This window comes from Pagrus pagrus, assembly GCF_965226575.1.
Source record: "Pagrus pagrus genome assembly, chromosome: 20".
Lineage (NCBI taxonomy): Eukaryota > Metazoa > Chordata > Actinopteri > Spariformes > Sparidae > Pagrus > Pagrus pagrus.
The window spans coordinates 1,906,188-1,921,498 of record NC_140207.1 but is presented as its reverse complement, the minus strand read 5'-3'; the positions used below and the strand labels follow the sequence as shown (position 1 = coordinate 1,921,498).

Sequence of the window (15,311 nt, the reverse complement as noted above, 5' to 3'; positions counted from 1 at the left end):
TTTTATGAGCGCTTCTTCTTCATGACTGTTGCTGTGATCACAGGGTTTATTGTTATGGCTTCTTCTGCTGCTCTTCCTGTATCTGCTCCATATGATTAGGCAACATAAATGCATTGATACGTGCTGTAATGGCAGCGTGAGAGAGGACAGCATGAACAGAAAGGTCAAACACCTGGAGAGCAGAGCTGACGGAGAGAGAGGAGATGGACTCGGATAGTTGGTGGTGGTTGTTATTGCCACTTTTACTGTGACTGTTACTGACGTCTGTGTTTCTTTATGGCACAAATTTACAGACGATGGAGCGTTTTTAAAAGTGAAGCAGAGACGGAGAAGAGGAGGAAGACACGACAAGAGGAAAGAAACAGTCCAAGAAAGTTTAACGTTCACTGAGAAAGAAAGTTGTCTTCTCTTTTTTTACAGAAAATTGACTTTTTCTACATTTGCAAACTTATCAACACTTATATCATTTGATTTCATGACATATTGATCAAATACACAATATCTTCTGACAGAATTATACAATGAAACTAAACTTATAAAAGCACTCTGATTATGTTGATTATTGCACTGTTTGATTGTATTTAAATGTAATTTCACTGTTTTTAAATGTGTAATTATCCTTAATTAAACGATTAAAGCCATCAAATGAACTTGATCTCATGTTAAATAAAGATAAAAACTGTCTGTTCCTATTCAATGTAGTCATCACGAGGAAAGAAAAATATTTTTTAGAAACCTTAAATACAGCAAAACACCTTTAACATTACAAAAATAGACTTTTTAATTTACATGTCTAATGTAAATCTGTAAGTTTGAAAAAACATAACATTTTAGACGATTGAAAATAACTTGTATCATTATTTTTCATTAAATATACGAGATTTTCTTTTATCCAACTAGTAACAGAACTCGGATTATTTTTATTTCAGCCGTGTTTGATTGTATTTAAATGTAATTTATTATGTACAATAAAGCTAACAGCTGTATTTTCTGTTGCTCTGCAGTGATTTTGGAGCCTGTGGCTGGAGTATAACTGTCCTCTGACAGTAAACTCATCAGAATGTCACTGAAATAAAAGTTGCATTAAAAAAAAATCTTAAACTTCTCAACAAACTGTGTTGAGTGTTTTTTTTTTTCGAGCTGCTTCAACTTTGGAAAATAAATGAGGAGCAACATCCAGAAGTCTCTGTTGCATGAAATTAATTTCACTTTAACTCGTCTCCAATAAATCCTCCACCCCCGCTTTGTGTTTCTGGACTGAAAATCCACTTCTACTATTTCATGTGTTTCAGATTTTTATTAAATGATTCATTTAGTTTGTTTACAATGTGTAAGAAAACAACTCGTGCACGGCAGGTTTGAGTGTAGCAGGTTAAACTCACACAGCACCTCAACATCTCAACTGAAATCGAAGAGTGAATCCTCCACAGCTTCAGATGAGAGTCAGTTTCACGACTAGAACAACATTTAGTGAATATTTTCTCTCATCAGCTGATTTCTCTCTCTGTTGAGTGGATTCGGCCACAGATGAAAATAAATGTATGTAAATGTGAGGCGACTTTCAGAAACATGTCAGACCAGAGTGATCCGATCGAACGGGACAGCTCCATCATTCACACCTGCTCTGTATGCAGATCAACATCACCGAGACAAACAGACTCCATGTTTCTACTCAAAGACAGAAAGAAGTCCATGTAGAACATTTGCTGAATTCACAAGAAGGAACAAATAAGTCAGAATCAGTCAGAGACAGAGTTTCACACAGTTTATAAAGTGTCTCCAACTCAACAACTCACTAAACTGACACATTTGTTAAGGGAGTCTGGGGACAAAGAAGTAGCCTATACTGGTTACTGGTTAGTGTGTTTGTAAAATGTGACATGTTTAGATCAATAAAATGTTTCTTCTTTCATAAATTGAGTGTAAATGGTGAAATCAGTGTAAACAGTGTGTTCAAACAGCTGCTAAATGTTGGCAGGTAAGACTTTAGCACTTTAGACACAGAAGCAGACAGGCTGGTACAGCCATGCTGCCACAAACTGACACTTTTTACAAGGAAACAAACAACTTACTGTTTTCATTTAATGCTGAATTTACAACAAGGAGACAATGATTCACAATCTGTCAGAGACAGAGTTTCACTACGTTACAAAATTTGTTTTAACTCAACAACTCTTAAAATCACCACATTTGTTAAGGGAGTCTGGTGGTGAAGGGAGTGTGGTTCCTTCTCCTCTTCCCAGGTCACATGTGGTCCAGACCACCTCTGAATGTGGTCTGAGTGAGCAGATCTCACATGTAGTCAACACCTGAGCTTCGTGTTGAGTGATGGAGCGAGGACGAAGACATGAAGGACATGAAAATACAGAGACGCAGAAAAGCACAAAGACGGGAAATGAAGAGACAGGTGAGGACGATGAGACGGAGGACAGAGAGGGAGACGGAGGTCTTTGACATGGCCGCCCGTTGTCAAAATAAATCACCGGCTGCAGAGTGTTTTAAAATGCCGGCCTGCTGCTGAGAGGAGAGCAGCGCTGATTTACTGCAACAAGCCTCGATTTTAATCATCAGCAGATCTGAGTCACATTTAATGTTTCAGCTGTGGACTGATGATGATGACGACGACTGGAAACCCACAGAGACCAGCGGCCTCCTCCACATTAAGACCACATTTCCCATCAGCCCTGCTGCTTCCTGCCTCATAAAGATTTTTTTAAAATGATTTTTATTTGTTTACATCAGTCAGCTGCCTCCACAGAAACATGTGCTGATTTTTATAATGTTGTATTTTTTCTTTTCACAAAAACAAATGATAGATTTATGTAAATGATAAATAATGTTCGTGAATATTATTATTGAATTATTACTGAAGCTTGGTTTTCTTTAATTCACACTAATCATGATGTCAGACTGAGTGTGTTGAGCACAGATCACAGATGTATACGCCACATACAGCCGGCCCAGAATGCATTGTGTCTCGTTCAAGCGCCACACTGTAGTTTCATTTTCATGCTATTTCATCACTACGTCTCCTCTGACAACATTTTATTCAACGATTCATCTAAGACTCTGTGATAAATATATTTTTAGCAGCTAAGCTAACACAGCTCAAAGTTCATCCTCATTATTTCTAATTGTTGCTAAAATACCAACCTGATCTCCAGAATAAATGTTTGCCAAGTGCGTTTCTGCAAAACCACAGATGAGTTCAGTCTGAGCGTTTCTGTCCTGTTTGGGTTGAACCTTCTGTTTCTCCCTCGTCAGCGCTCTGTGCTGCTGCTCCGGTTAGTTTTAGACACACTAACCACCTGGTGAGGGTCAGAAAACATCACGGTTTGGATTAAAATACTCTTCCTGTGGAAAGAAGGCGGTTTGGTCTCCACAAAAACATCTGGAAATGTCTCCAGGTGTCCTTAAAGATATGCACTGGTGTGTTTGGCGGCCATGTTGTCTTGTGATATTGTTAATTTTGTTCTCCTGAACCTCTTTTTGCTCATCGTCACATTTTATTTTTGATCTGGTCTGTGGTCTTCCTCCTGGGCGTGGTCTGCAGGGGCGTGGTCTGTGTGGGGGCGTGGTCTGTGTGGGGGCGTGGTCTGCAGAGTCAGCTGGACCAGAGGGGAAACGGAGGGAGCAGGTGTGGGAGGTTGAACAGGTGGAGGAGGAGCGGCAGAGTCAACAGGAGGTGGAGTGACTTCATGTGTCTCTGATAAATCATGAGACCTCCACGCAGACGAACCGTCTCCAAGGTCGGCAGAGTGTGTGTGTGTGTGTGTGTGTGTGTGTGTGTGTGTGTGTGTGTGTGTGTCTTCAGCCCTCAGCGACAGTAAATCTGTCGCTTCACTGTAAATTCTGTGAGTTCAGAAAGTAAAAATGACATAAAATCCAGTTTATTTGTTGTTTGGAAGTTAAAGTTGAACTCTGCTCCTCCTCAGCCGCTGTTCATGTTGCAGACAAGAGACTTCAACCATCCATCCGTCCCTCTGTCTGTCCGTCCCTCTGTCTGTCTGCAGGTGATACACAAATGTAAAGATCTTGTTCTTGATGCTGAGGACCAGAGACGAGCTCATGTGATGTCATGGGGAAGCAGACGTAAACAGAACAGGCTGCCAAACAGGCGACCGCAGTTTGTGTTTGACATTTCTAAGTGTGACACCACCGGATGTTTTTTATGGACACATGGGGACATTCTCAACGTTTCTGACGTCACAAACTGGCTATATTTTTTTTTTGTACAGGAAGTCGGATCATCTCCAGCCGTTTCTGTTGATCCAAACTGGCTTTTGTCACGTGAGGCCAGCAACAAAAACCAGATTTGTGCCGTGTGAAATCAGGCCATCTCCAGCCGTGTCTTTGACAACTTAAACCACCTGTTTTTCATCGGCCCTCTCCAGTCATGGATTTGGAGACCAAAACTGGAAATATTTCATGGAAAGTCAAAACATCTCCAGCCATGTTTTGGTTGACAAAATCTGGCGTATTGAAGGAGACCTGGGGAAATCTGCAGCTGTGTTCATGGTGTCCAAAACAGGCATCTTAATCCAGACCCTGATGTTTTCTAACCCTGACCGGAGCAGCAGCGCCGTGACCAGAGAGAAATACAAAAGTCAACCTAAACAGGAAAGAAACGTCCAGTTTGAACTCATCTATGGTTCTGCAGGTTCTGGTGAGTGGACTGAAAGTACCGATGTAATATCAAACATGTCTGAGGAGTCTGAGCAGGTCATCTGTAAACCCGTCACATTACAAGATAATCAAATAAATCAAATACAACAACAATCATCGTCCGCAGCCTCTGATTGGACGGACAGCTCTGGCTGTGGAGGAGCAGCTGAGTGCAGCCTCATCTCTTTAAGTTCAGCCCGTCTGATTTGGACCCGACAGGATTAGAGAGTGAAGTTACTGAAGTGACTGAACTTCATTTAAAGTGAAGAAAACCCCAAAGTCTCCACTGTAATCAAAACAAACATGGTCGACTTCCCCGCCGCCTCCGCCGCCGCCGCCGCCGCCACGCTCATCCCAAATTATCCACCAGGGCTCCCAGACTGAAGACAGAGTCCACCGGGCCCGCCGACGGTGGTGACACTGGTCGCTATGGTTCTGCTGTTGCTATGGTTACCGCTGAGAGTTCTGGTCCCAAAGCACAGGTTGGTGATCCTGACGAACAGGTGTGTGTGTGTGTGTGTGTGTGTGTGTGTGTGTGTGTGTGTGTGTGTGTGTGTGTGTGTTCTACATTTCAATGATTTTGTGATGATTGAGAAGCAGACACATCCACAGAGTGTGATTGATAACGCTGCCCTGCACCTCCGAGGCAATAAACCATAACATGCACGCACACACACACACACACACGCACACACACACACACACACGCACACACACACACACACACACACACACACACACACACCCTAATGAAAAGATGGAGGAATTTTCTGTCAGCAGTCTCTCCTTCACTCCAGACAAACAGACTGTTACATATGTACAGACCAACACACACACACACACACACACACACACACACACACACACACGCCGGCCAATCGTCTCGCAGACGTTTGAGGCATGTGAGCGACTCGAGGTGTGTTTGATTTACGCTCACAGACACTCGAAGTGGACGTGGAGGTAAATCAGCTGAAAAACTTCCACAACACCTCTCCATCACACACCTGATGACATCACGCCGTGACCCCTGACCTCTGACCTTCATGCCATCGGCTGCTTGTAGTGTTGGAGGTGGAGAAGTTAAATGTGCTGCTGCTGAAGGATGTTTCTGACAGTTCACTGGTCGGTTTAAGTTACTCTGAGTCTCAGTTATAATATATTCATGTAAATTAATCAGTAAATTATTTTCTTTATTACTAAAAAAGTTATTTAAATAACTAGTAAATAATTTTTTTCTTAAAGACCAAAACAAACAAAATTTCATTTTTTTTTCCTTGAAATAAATCGATTACTCAAATTATCACTGTAGCTCTAAATTTTATTGTTTCTGGCGACAGAAACCGTATTTTTCACAGAAAGTCGCGCCATCTTCAGACGTGTGTGCTGACAAAATAAGTGTTTTTATGAAGAACTGGGGACATTTCCAGTCGTGTTTTTGCAGACGAAAACTAGATTTATTTAACAGGAATCAGTTCGTCTCTTGCTGTATCTGTGGCGACAAAATCAGGTTTTTCAAGGAGATCTGGGACATCTCCAGCTGTGTTTTTGGCAACTTCAAACACCTCTTCTTCGTGGGGCCTCGGACGTCTCCAGACGTGTCCGTGACGACAGTATCTGGTGTTTTAAAGGAGAACTGGGGACACTTCCAGCCTTGTTTGAGGAGACCACATCCAGATGTATACGTCAGCTCTCCCACTGTGTGGAGAAGCACCGACAGGGAAGCAGAGCACCGCACAGCGAACAACAGGAGCTTAAAGGTGTGACGCACCTGAAACATGTGGCAGAAACATAATCAGGGAGGTGCTGTGTCGTTCCTTCCTCTCACTGTTCGACAGGAATCATCTGATTTCTCTGAGATTTTATAATTTCGCCGCTCTCCGGCCTCTTTGTTCCTCTGTCAGCGGCCTGACGTCGCCTCCAACACTCACTTAAGTGAAGCGTTGACCGTCAGACTTCTATTAAAGCTGACACATGCTGCTCTTTGGTATTTCACTTCACATGACTCACCGCTGCAGCTGCCTTCAGAGCTGCTGCTGAACAGAAATCACTGTTTGTTTGTTTGTTTAAAGCCCGCTGCCGTAAAGAAGTCTGATATTTAACAAAAGCACTTTTCACTGGAGTTCACGGGACTGTCGGTGTTTAAGGTAACAAAAAGATGACTCAACAAATTCATGGTAATGTAAAGAAACACAGGAAGCAGCTCCTTCATGTGAGTTTGATATGAAATACACTGAAAACTACGACTTTTAAATGAAACTGAGTCCAAAGTGTTCAAAATAATTTACATTTTTACATTTTGTGTAGTATCTGTACTGCAGTATCTGTACTGCAGTATCTGTACTGCAGTATCTGTAGTATCTGTACTGCAGTATCTGTACTTTATTTTCAGCCTCATCATAAAAACTTGATTTTATGTTATTTGTTTAACACAGGGTCGTCAAGCTGCCTTCAACAAAGACAACAACAGGCCTGTAGACCACACACACACACACACACACACACACACACACACCAAACCAACATCAAAGAACTGCACATGAACACACCACGAAGAAGAAGAAGAAGAAGAAGAAGAAGAAGAAGAAGAAGAAGAAGAGAAAGAAAGAAGGAAGAAGGAGGAAGAAGGAAGAAGAAGAAGAAGAAGAAGAAGAAGTTGACTCCACAGATATCGAATCGAACTTTCCAAACAGTCCCTGTGAAGCTGAGCGGGTCGATAGCAGCAGGATGAAGCGAGTCCTAACTCCTGACACTCTGCTGACTGCGGCGTCTCTCCAGTAAGATGGTGGACGCGTCGCTGTAAGAGTCTTTCTGCGAGCTGCTTTAACAGAATAACAGATAATTAAAGTGTCAGCGCTGCGGCTCCGTGTGAGAGGATCACTGAGATTAAAGCAGATCTGTCCGTCCTGACTCAGCCACGACGTGGAGAGGAGCCGTGTGACGACGCTGAGTCACCGCCCTCCGCCTGAAGCTCCCGTCCGGAGCTCAGGTGGTCCTGCTTGGTAAACTGGACCGGGTCACGCTGGACCACTGGCTCTCAGAAACTAATCTCCAAGCTGCTTTTCTCTCTTTCACAGCTCCACATGAGGATGACCACATGCTGCAGCCTGTGGTGCAATGTAACTGGGGATATTTACTCGAGTACTTGTACTTTTTATGCAACTTTATCCTCCTTCTTCTTCTTCTTCTATAGATATTTCAGTGGATTTTAGGGTTTCTCCTGCATTTTGGAGATCAGGAAGTGGCAGCCATTTTGTTTTCGTCTTATTTTCCTCTCTCCTGTCGTGTTTCCCCTCCTCCTACCTCGTTTACTCTCTTTGTTTCAGGCTTTTTGTGACGAGCAAGACGTATTCTAGCCGCCTAAAAATATATACATCTGTTTAACGTTAAACAGCCTTTTCTTGTGGCACTGTATTCCCTAAAATGTCCGTATTCCTACGCACAGGCGGATTATAGTGCCACAAGAAAAGGCTGTTTAACGTTAAACAGATGTTGCTGCTGACGGTCATCTACTGCAGGTGACACATGACGACCTGTGTATGTGTGTGTGTGTGTGTGTGTGTGTGTGTGTGTCAGGTAGCATTGTAAACGTTGTATTGAGTTTTATTAATCTGATCGTTCTCTCAGTAATCACGCTGAATGGATTTATATCTAATGAAGCACGGACGCTCTGAAAAGATCACCGAGCTGACAGACAGACGCTTTTTCAACACGGTAAAAGTGGGCGGGACTTGTCCGACCTTCATATAATGGCTGCGACGGCCACGTTTATTTCACAGGACACGAACAAGAGCGTCTGAGTCTTTCATGGGAGTTAATGGCCGTGACAACAAACCCAAGAACCACAAAGACGACATGAATGCAAAGCAAACGGCGGGCGGCGGACTGTCGGCGCTCGGGAGGGTTTGTTTCGGGCTCCGTGATAAAAAGCTACGGAGCGGCTCTCAGGTTTCATACGGTGCCTTCACTGCACAAAGGTTGTAGATAATAAGCAGGAAGCTGGTTTCAGCCTGCAGGACTGATGTCAGAGCGCAGAGCCACCGCGCTGCCTCGTCCGTCAAACAGCAGCTCGTGTTGTCTCAGCGCCCGGCACAGGAAAGGTCAGGCCTGCTGCTCCAACACTGAACAAACAGCACAACACCGTGTGGGGCGCGCACACACACACACGCACACACACACACACACACACACACACACACTCTGAGATGCATCCAGGCACACACACACATCATTACCTACACACAAGCAGACACACAGACACACCAAATATGGGTTTGGACACCCATGGGCTCACGTAGGCACGCACACACACACACACACACACACACACACACACACACACACACACACACACACACACACACACTCACACAAATGTAATGCATGCGAGGCAGGCGGTGCACCTGTTGTAGGGCTGTGTGAGCGGTGTGGAGGTGTTGACACAGCAGCTCCTGCAGAGCTTCAGCCTACTGACAATCACGTCACACTCGTCTCTTCTGACTGAACGTTTGTCGACCTGTAGCCACGCCCATCTGTGATGTCAGAGCGTGCCGTCACACCCCGTCACACCTTTACATCACCGCAGTGAGGTGACAACAATTTTGACGCCTGATCAACGGTTTCTGTCATTGCCTACTGGACAACAAACATCTTTGAGGAAGTCGGAGGATTGGTCGAGCGAGCCGAGTGTTGGCGTTTGCTCCACCTGCTTTCATCACACAATCAGTGGAGGACGACACAAGCTATCACACCAAACCGCCAGGAAGAGCGTGAACACAAGCATCAGGATAAATGTTGAAGTGCGTTTCTGCAAAAACACGTGGAAGTTAATACTTTATGTTCCACATGTCACAACGCTGTGCATGAGCTCTGGTTAGGTTTAGACTCAAACAACACTTCAGACAAAAAAAAACAAAAAAAAAGACAGCGTGATAATCTCCACTGTTTATAAAATAAATGTACCTGGAGCCCTGAACTCTGCACAAACCTGTGTTTTTTGTATTTATTTACAGATATAGTAAACTGTAAAATCTGACAAATTGAGAAAACCGATCACCTCAAAATCAACAAGTTAAAGTTAAAGTTAAAGTTAGTCATCTACTTTACTTGGTTATTCAGATTCTGGACTTTATTTAAAGTAAAAGGTAAAAGAAGATAAATACAGATGAAAAGTTTTGCCGACTCTGCGTCTGTAAATGCAACAAAGAATAAATAAAAGTCAACACACTGACACAAGATTAGAGCTTAGAAAGTGTATTTTTCACATCTTTGCGTCTTTGTGAACTTAGTTTGTCTTTTATCTTTTAATATTAGAGTATTTCTCTCCTTGCAGCAGAAGCTACATCACAAATCCTTCTCCTTTGTGTTTCCTAAATGTCCTTTCAGCGTGTCGGGAGCAGCAGAGTCCGGACGATCGGCTGTTAACCTGTTTTTATATGAAACATAAAGCCGCTCATCAGCTCGGCTCAGACGTCTCTACGAGCTGCACAAACGGCTCCTTTGTTCGTCTGAAGCTTCTCCTCGGCGTCGAGGCTGAAGGTGCAGCCTGACGTCTGACAGCGAGCCGAGACCCTTTCTTTCAACACGTTTCAGTCTCTTTCACTGGACGCAGAGGATCGGAGGAGGCAGGACGCTTGGCCGCTGACAGGAACTCTCCGAAGGTTGTAAACATGCCACCGAACCCACAGCCAATAGAATCGCAGGGTCAAGGATGCTGTTGACCTCCCATCCTCCTGATCGCTCCTCCACCCTCCAGTCATTCATCCTCAGTCTGTTTAGCTTCTTTACAATCCAACCGAACCAAACTGTCTTCCACCGCTCGTCTTTTTCACCTTCCAACCAACCATCCTCATGTCCGTCCTTCCTTTCTTCCTTCCTTCCTTCCTTCCTTGTCTCCTACCCTATCTTGCTGTCAAACCTCTTGCTGTTGCAGGTGATGCGTTCAGGTGTAAACGCAGCAAACGCATCATCACAATATTTCTACTGAGACGTTCACACTCCCCTCAGAGGAGGTCGTCAACATGAAGCCGCTGTGGGTCATTTTCTAACATGAATTATCAGAACAATCCTTGATGCACAGATGTCTGTTAAGTTTTTACCGTAATGTCACGAGTGTAAGAGGACGATGATTATAAGAAACTCACAAAAATACACAAACTACATGTTTAAATGATGTAAATGTAAAAAAGTTTATGACGTCATCGTTCTCTCTCTTATTTTACAAACTTTAATCACGTGAAGCTCGCCCGGGTTTCTGATTCCTGTAAAAAAAAAAACACCCATAACCGATATAAAACTGATCTGGATCGACCGGGAAGTAGAGCTGCAGCGATTAATCGATTAATTATCTAATATTAAGTTAATCACCAACTATTTCTTCTACATGTGTATATTTATTTTTTATTTGTCCTTGAATTATTCGTCTGTTCTGATTTAATAACCTTCCTGTTTGCTCCCTGAAATGTTTTTCGACACATCTACACGTTCAGTACATGAAATATACTGTAGGATTAAACCTGTTTTTCACTATGGATAATATTATAATAATATTATTATTATAATAATATTATTATAATGTCTGTAACTTGCTGAGGAAAGGTCAGATGTTGATTAAATTATACAGAAGTCCAAAAAAAAAACAAGAAAACTAAACTTGTCTCATCTTACGGGAAAAAAATGACTGGTGTTTTTTTTCTTCTGGTAAATTGATCCATTCTCAGACAAATCAAATGAGCCAGACTGAAACTTAAAGGGTAACTCCACCAATTTTACACATTTAACACGCTCAGTGGTTTAGTTGCATTGTGGGTAATGTAGGCAGCAGGTTTTAAGAAGGAAGAAGAACGTGAGATATCTCTGTTCTGCTGTATCGATCCATAATGAGTCCAACAGTGTGATGAGAGTGCAATGTTAGATCAGTGGACTGCCTTTAAAATCTGCCGCCTACATTACCCACAATGCAACAAGCCACTGAGTGACGGCAACTTCCTCTGGAGCCACAAAAGTCTTTATACTACCGATTTCACGTACGCAGCAGATCCGTGAACACACTTTAATGTGGAAAACTGGCGGAGTTACCCTTTAATGTTCTCAAAGGTCACCTGATGCTGACGGACAGAAAAGAGAAGGGAAAATAAAATAAATACAGGCTACAGACGATTTCAGATAAAAGTGAATATTTTCTGTTTTCTTTCCTCCTCGACGAAATAAACTGAATATTTCTGGTTCTGAGAAACACTGACGGACATTTTATAAACTGAGAAACTAATCGAGTTACCAGGGACTAAAACAGTCGGCGCTTTAGTTAGAAGTCATGTGTCGCTGTCAGGTGAGTGTGTGTGTGTGTGTGTGTGTGTGTGTGTGTGTGTGTGTGTGTGTGGGAAAGGTCAAAGGTCATCAGGTAACTCCAGTCAGCTACAGCCTCAATATTTCTACATTAACAGTCTGAAACTGACAAAACATTACGACCCAAAGCCGCAATGGATTCAGTTCTCCAGCAAAGCACACACACACGCACACACACACACACACACACACACACATGTTACAGACACTGTGGTGACGTCAGAAGACTCGAAGGAAAAACCATATTTAGTCGTTTCGATACTAAAATATCGACCAAGCTCACGAATATTACAGGAGATACGGAGGAAACAGGTACCTTCAAGTCATTAGCAGATATGTGTCACAGTAATTTAGGACAAATAATCTTTAAATAGAAACCTTTCAGTATTTTTTATGCAGTTTTCCTGGATGTTACATGAATATTACAGTTGTACCAAAGTCACAAACAGCCAAAGAGTCACTTCTTTGTATAATCGTCACTTTAAACACAACGGTAACACTGTTGTGGGATGTCACAGGAGATCATCACCAAACACACAGGGACCGAATAAATATTACATATAAATATCACAGTGATCTCAGAAGATGTGATGGACGATATTTACAGCAAGCTCGACCAAACGTCTTATAAAATTAATTAAATTCATTAGCAGATCGCTGTGAAAGCAGAATTACTGTAATTTTACGACAAATAATCATAAAAAATACTGAAAGGTTTCTTTTTATATACTTTTCCTGGATATTATGTGAATATGACATTTGTGCCAGTGAAGCAAACAGGCCAAAATCTATCTCCTCTTATATAATCAGACCTGGTTGATTAATATGAAGTGAGTCATTTCCTTCTGTTAACCTGAAGACATGAAGTAAAGACGACGTTTAGCAGTTTTGTTGCTGTGAGTGACTAAAATCATGAATATTACAGGAGATGAGGAGGATACAGGTACATCAGGGTCATTAGCAGATGTGTGTCACAGCAGAATTATTGTTATTTAGGATGAAATATCCCAGAAAACTCAACCAGCAGCACCAAATCCATCTTCTCTTGTATAATCAGACCTGGTTAACTAATGTAAAGTGTCGTCAGAGTCATTCTGTAAACCTGAAGAAGTAAACACGACGTTTAGTAGTTTTGTTACTGAACGTTCGACCAAAAATGTAAATTCATCAGCAGATATGTGTGATTACAGAATTACTGTAATTAAGAACATTAAAAATACTGAAATGTCCCTTTTAACACGATTTACTGAAGCATTATGTGATAATAAAATGTATAAACGTGTATGATTCACTGAAAACACACAGCTGTGTATCACACACACACAACACTGCCGGACATGAAGGAAAGACAACATGTTGTACTTTTGTTACTATTCAACCAGAACCATGAATATTACAGGAGATGAAGACGACACGGACACATTTAAGTGGTAAAGAGATGATTTAGGACAAAAATTCATAGAAAAAATATTAATTAATAATTTTATGTCCTTGTTCTCAACATTATTTGAATATTACAGTTTTGCCAAAGAAGCAAACAGGCCAGAGTGTATGAGAGACATTTCTTTGTGTTGACTCACTGCACCACAGAAACACTCCAGCTCCTCCAAACATACAGAAATATCAGAAAACATGAAGGAAGGACGATGTTCAGCAGCTTTGTTGCCAGAATCGACCAGCATCATGAATATTACAGGAGATAAAGAGGACGCAGACACAGTCAAGTCACCATCAGATGTGTCACAGCAGAATTATTGTAATTTAATATAAATATTAATAACAATATTAAAAAGGTTCCTACAGACGTGCTCCTCCTGAACATTGTGTGAATGTTGTGCCAGAGACGCAAACAGGCCACAGTGTGCCAGCCCCACATGTATCACGCCTTACATAAACAGACCCGGTTAATTAATGGAAAGTGGTGGCACGGCACGGCTCGGCTCGGCTCAGCTGATCAGGAGCGGAGGTTGCATAGGAACAGAGGAAACTGAGTCTCTGGAGGGAGAAAGTAGCTGAAAACAGGGACGGAGGGGAGGCTGGCGGACTTTAAAGTGCCGGAGTGTTTTTAGGAGCCTGCGTCATCTGAAAATCACTCGGACTGATCAGAGACACTCAGACTGGACACATGACGGCGGCTCCATCCGAAAATTAGTCATTTTTATCATTGAGTCTGGTGTGAGCTGGGCACAAACTGGAGTTTTAACACATTTTAACGTGTTTTCACCTCATGTGGACCACACACGCGCCTTCACCTGGTGCCAAACTAACACAACTCGTGCCGCGTTCATGTGTCCGGTTAAATTAAATCTCCTCTCGGGCTGAAGTGAGTCTCGCTGCGTGTCGCAGGTGTTTTGCTGAAAGGTCAGAGTTCAGCCCCGCACAGACACACAGCGGGGTTAACCTTCACACAGTCACAACACAGAGATGAAACCATGTACTCACATGTGAAACTCCTGCGTTAAAAACTGCGGGTCGGTCGTTGTGTCGCTGTCACACCATCACCGCTCCACCGCGCCCCGCTCACAGCTGCCAGAGCCCATCCGGAGAGGAGGCGCACAGCGGCGGATCCATGAGCGGCAAACTCCGCGCAGAGAACAAAAGTGTGTGGAAGGAAGGAGAAGGCGAAGAGGATGAAGAAGGTGATGATGGAGGTTTTGTTTTTACATCCAGCAGAGTGACACTGATGAAGTGTCCCCTCCAGCAGCAGGAGCGGACTGTCGCGCGTCAGTCCAGCCGGGGAGGGAAAGTGCGCACCGGGCTGCCTCAGTCCGTCCGCCCCGCGTCCTCCCGCATCTCCACAACTTCAGCCGCTTTAATCCTGCGGGAGCGGCTCCAGCGTCCGGTAATCCCGAGAAACACGCTCCTCCACCTCCGGGGGACAGATGTTCAGCTTCTTCTCATCCTGCTCAGGTGTGATAATTAACCAGAACAACGCGCTCCTCCAAAATAAAAGTCCTCCTCGGCTCCAGCTGTTGCTTTTATTTTTATTTTCGGGGGAAATTCACTCGTGAAGGCGGGAAAAGTGGGAAGTTTGTGCCGTCACGCCGGAGTGTTGTGCTGCGGCTCGGCGCGTCTGCAGGTCGGTGGGCTGGTGACTGACCGGCCGGACTCCCATCATCCCCGCCGCTTGATCGCCCCCTGGACGCGGAGAGAGAGAGAGAGAGAGAGAGAGAGGAGGGGGAGTATCGCGAGGTTACGCCCTAATTCACGTTTGTCTCGCGCACACACACCAGAGTGGAGACACACATTAATGAAGGATACACATTTTAAACATTTACCTCTACACACACACACACACACACACA

General features: G+C 43.3%; 1 protein-coding gene across 1 annotated transcript in view; it reads right to left on the bottom strand.

The window, feature by feature from the left end:
• Positions 1-15,071, bottom strand: part of LOC311249235 (sodium channel protein type 3 subunit alpha-like) — a 170,476-nt gene extending 155,405 nt beyond the window's left edge. Inside the window, exon 1 of the mRNA XM_084340113.1 lies at positions 14,449-15,071. The gene's annotated coding sequence lies outside the window, so the exon portion shown is untranslated. The remainder of the gene's footprint in view (positions 1-14,448) is intronic.
• Positions 15,072-15,311: the final 240 nt, after the last annotated feature.